This window comes from Notothenia coriiceps, unplaced genomic scaffold, assembly GCF_000735185.1.
Source record: "Notothenia coriiceps isolate Sejong01 unplaced genomic scaffold, NC01 NC01_scaffold00000339, whole genome shotgun sequence".
NCBI classification, from domain to species: Eukaryota; Metazoa; Chordata; class Actinopteri; order Perciformes; family Nototheniidae; genus Notothenia; species Notothenia coriiceps.
In genome coordinates, this window is record NW_011333040.1 from 19,224,341 (window position 1) to 19,229,643 (window position 5,303).

Below are 5,303 nucleotides of genomic sequence, written 5' to 3' on the forward strand. Positions count from 1 at the left end.
CAGGTTTTTATATAAATGGATCAGGACGTGAGCAAATCTTTTTTCTTGAAACTTCAGACTCTCTACACAGAGGGGACACATGTTTATGTATAAAACAAGGGAGGCTGTGGCTCCGTGGGATAATACACTGAACTTAGTGGGCTGAACTTTGAATCAGGGGATAGCAAGTTTGAGTCCCACTGCAGTCAGCATGTCGTTGTGTCCCTGGGCAAGACACTTCACCCCAAATTGCTCCTGTGGGGATTGCCCACAGTACTCATTGTGCAGAAAACCTTGAAGAAGTATCACTGCACCCGCCTGAGGAATGTCTTGATTATGGGAAACCTATGAGACAAATGGAGGAGTTTCCACCGCCCTTCACCCCCCTATCACCTATGAGGATAGTCTTCCTTCACCCCCCAGCCTCTTTACTCTCCGTTCACCATTTCACCCTCGCCCACCCTCCTGGAGTTTCGACCACATGAAGGAGATACAGAGGGTTGGCATCGAGTCCTTCCTGGAGATCAATGACTGCATGAAGGCGATACACAGGGTTGGCAGAATGTCCTCTACCGCCGCCCCTCAACAACGCCCACCAAAATCACCGAAGCAGAGACGCACACCATCTCCCCCATCTTCATCACCATGCCTACGTCAACCACCTTCCCCCCCTTCAGCATCTGCAGTCTCCGAAGTCTGATAAGAATGTGTGTATACAAAATGCAGCAAACTCTAACTGATATGTGCTGGGTCCAGGCCCAAGGGCGTATGGCACTCTCAACTCTTTGAGGGACAAGCCGGGGCCCTGCTGCCTGTAGCTTTGCCGTTATCTGTGTTGATAGGTAATAGATTGAGATCGGTGAATCAGCTTAGACACAGGAAGCGCTCAATTGTTTTTGTGAGTTTAAAAAATCTGACTGATGGTGTATTTAACAAACTTAAACTAGCTTTATTACATGTCAGGTCATTGGCAGGAAAAACGTTTTTAATCATTGATTTTATCACTGAGCACAATCTCGATTTAATGTTTTTAACAGAAACTTGGATTGAACAAAATAACAGTGCAGCTGTTCTTATCGAATCAACCCCTCCCAACTTTAGTTTTATGAGTCAGGAAAGAATGCATAAGAAAGGAGGTGGAGTTGCTATTTTGTTCAATGATTCCATTCAATGCAGGAAGACATCTTATGGGAACTTTGCTGCTTTTGAATATGTGGCCCTTCAGCTGAAATGCTCCTCTCGAGCTCATTTCCTAAATATCTATAGACCACCCAAATACTGTGCAAGCTTTTTTGATGACTTTACTGAACTGCTGTCTATAGTGAGTATTGACTTTGACCGTCTAGTCATCGTTGGTGATTTTAACATCCATGTTGACAACCCCCAGGACAGAGGGGCTAAAGAACTGTTTTGTGTTCTTGATANAAAGAGAGACTTGGCCTTTATAATTTGGAATTGAAAAACGCACGACAGTCTTTCTTCTCTGACATCATTACCAAAAACAAAAACAACGCACGTGCCTTGTTTGCTACCGTCGATAGACTAACTAACCCCCCACGTGTCAGTAGCCTCTGAATTTCTATCCACCAGGGCGTGCAATGATTTTGCCTCCTTCTTCACTGACAAAATTCAGAAAATCAGACAAGCAGTCAGTGCCTCTGCATCAGGTACAGCAAATGTGTTGTCCTGTGTCCACCTAAAATCAATTTAAACACCATGACACAGTTCCATCAGATTAATGATAAAAACCTAGAGGACATTATTCAACTTCTGAAATCCTCCTCCTGCTGCCTTGATATTATTCCAACAAGATTTTTCAAAGATGTTTTTCCTTGCATGGTCTCAGATCTACTTCATATAGTAAACAAGTCTCTTCACTCAGGGGTTTTTCCACAGGCCCTGAAAACTGCAGTCATTAAACCGCTCTTAAAAAAGAATAATCTAGATGCTTCAGTAATGAACAATTACAGGCCTATATCAAACCTCCCATTTCTAGGTAAAATCATTGAAAAAGTAGTTTTTCAACTGCTGAGTAATTTCTTGCATTTAAATAACTGTTTCGTAGTGTTCCAGTCAGGCTTTCGTCCAAACCACAGCACTGAGACTGCTCTTGTAAAGTTCTTCAATGACATCCACTTAAACACAGAAAGTGGCAGAACTTCAGTGCTAGTATTATTAGATCTCAGTGCTGCGTTTGACACTGTTGACCACAACATATTACTAGACCGACTGGAAAACTAGGATCTAGGATTAAAAGACATATGTCACAGCAGGATTTGGAAAAACTTGTCCATGCTTTTATCTTCAGTAGACTGGACTACTGTAATGGTGTCTTCACAGGTCTCACTAAGTGAGACCTGTGAAGACACCATTACAGTAGTCCAGTCTACTGAAGATAAAAGCATGGACAAGTTTTTCCAAATCCTGCTGTGACATATGTCTTTTAATNCCAAAAGTGCTGATTCTCTGTCTGTTACTTTAGATGAAAGTAAGGAGCCACTCCCCACGCCCCTCTGAGAGGTATTTGCTTGAAAAGAACCCAATGGTGCTCTAGGGGGAGATTCAGGTGATAAGGTGGGGGGGGGGGTATCTTGGTTGGTTATTGACTAACGGTTACACAAGCCAAAAAAACATTATGACATCATAAAGTGCCCAAAATCTGATCAGCTCATTTTCAGACAGGTTTTTATATAAATGGATCAGGATAAAAAGCGAATCTTTATCCTGAAACTTCAGAATCTCTTCACACAGAGGGGACACATGTTTATGTATAAAAGACATGAAAAAGGGGATTTTGCATAATAGGTGACCTTTAAGACGGAGTAAAATGTCAATAGTCAGAAAAGCCTTTAGGCCATAGCTTGTGCCCTTTCCATCACCTATACCTTCCAAGCTCTAACATGATGCCAAACTGTCACATGCTGCTATTGATGACGGGTAGATGTTCAGTAAATGTTAACTTAATTTACTAATTTACCGTAAAGCTCCATTTCCCCTGAAATTATATTAGACTAAATTATATTATTTGTCTAAATTAAGAGTTTGATAGCAGCCCACATCAACTTCATTAGAGAGGTTGTAGTACGGCAGCGGAGAAGGTTCAGATTCTAACACCGTTTGCATGTGTAGGCCGGATCATTTCCTCAGCCTCTGTGACAGAGAACAGGATTGTTGTCTGCATCTTGTCTTGTTTCAAAGTCAAAAGAGGTCACAGATGGGTAGCTGGCAAGTAGACAAAGCAAGCAAGAGGCTATTAATAAATGTATTAAGAGTTGTCTTCGCTTTTAGAGAATGTATAAAACTAGGGAATGGGAGCTTGAAAAAATGCACCAAATTGAAAAGTTAAAGGAAATTGAGCTCACATGAAACTTTGAAAAGCACAGAGAGAACAGTGTGGGGACATCATGAGGTCTTCTGCTCTGTGTGCATGTGACTCTGTGCACTACACATCACAAGGATCCCCAGGGCCATCCCTCCCTACAGGAAGATCAAGCAGGGGGCCTCACCTCGCGGAGTAGGGGTCTCATCTTGCATATGGAGTTCTCCGCTTCGAGGCTCGACTAGCACCCACCCCGTCGAGGCTCAAGTTGGCCAGGGACGGCCCTGAGGATCCCTCACATGTCAGGTAGCGAAGGTCTGTGATGGTGCCAGTATTCTTTCATATCACTCAATGAAGCATCACACCTCGTGATTGGACTGATAATAAGCAGCTGAGCCATTGTCGTCATCTGCTCTAACAGAATAACCCAACATGCATCATATGTGTCAATGTGTGTCCAATCACCAAAACATTGCTCAATGTGTGAAGAAAAAAGTATAAACTTGCTTTCTTTCCACCCAACCTGTTGTTGATCACGTACGTCTCTGTAGCTCAGAAGTACTTGATCACATTTAGCCTCAGAGACAGTCAACTTTCTCAAGTGTGTTTCAGAGGCTTCTCTATAATCAAATTGGGATAGGGGCAGTTAGCAATGAATGACTGAGAGCACAGGATTTATTTAACAGAATAATGTGCTGCACGTGTACTAAACAAAGCTGATCATGAATGTTGTTTCAACAATAATTATTATGTGAAATGAAAGCTATCGAAAAAGGCATCCTCTCCTTTTCGAAATGAGTTTTGTCCAGATGTAACTTACATTTACTCAAGTACTGTACTTAAGTACAATTTTGAGATACTTGTACTTTACTTGAGTATTTCAATGTTATGCTACTTTACTTGAGTACAATTCAGAAGTAACTTGTGTACTTTTACTCCACTACATTTATTGTGTACATTTAGTTACTTTGTGGATTAATGTTATAAAACATATAATATAAATGATTCTTAAATGGGCCAATCTGCACAATGAGTAATTTTAATTTTGGTACTATATTTGAATGCCAATACTTTTGTAGTTTTACTTGAGTAACAATTTGAATGCAGGACTTTTACTTGTGTAGGTATTCCTACACTCTAGTACTTCTACTTTTACTGAAGTACAAGATCTGAGTATTTCTCTCTGGACAGCGTAAAGAATAAGTCTGACATTAGAGGGAAGTTTAGTTTAGAAATATGCGATCTCATTCCTTTCAAAAGATACCTTACACTGAATATTATCCTCTCTCTTGTAGTACCCTGTTCTGTGATCAAGGGCAGATAAGGTTTAGTAATATTGTATCACTAAAACAACACCAATACATTGTTGGATAACAACAGGACAATTAAGTTATTTATTCACACTGGATGAAAAAGTCCACATGCTGTGTTCAAAGAATGTTGTGTCTTTTGATTAAAGACAAGGCAAGTTTATTTATATAGCCCATTTATACACAAGGCAATTTAAAGTGCTTTACAAAAATGAAAGACATTAAGAAACATATTATAAAATGAAATTTAAAAACACTAATTTAAAAGGAAAGATAATAAAGTTACAGTGCAGCGGCAAAAAGAAAAGTCTTCAGCCTGGATTTAAAAGTAGTCAGAGTTGCAGCGGACCTGCAGGTTTCTGGGAGTGTGTTCCAGATATTTGGAGCATAATAACTGAATGCTGCTTTACCATGTTTAGTTCTGACTCTGGGGACAGAAAGCTGACCAGTCCCTGAAGACCTGAGAGATCTGGATGGTTCATAATTTAGCAGGAGGTCAGAAATGTATTTTGGGCCTAAACCATTCAGTGCTCTATAAACCAGCAGCAGTATTTTTGAAATATATTCTTTGACACACAGGAAGCCAGTGTACAGACTTCAGAACAGGAGTGATGTGATCCACTTTCTTAGTGTTGGTAAGGACTCGAGCAGCGGCGTTCTGAATCAGCTGCAGCTTTCTAATAGTTATTTTTGTG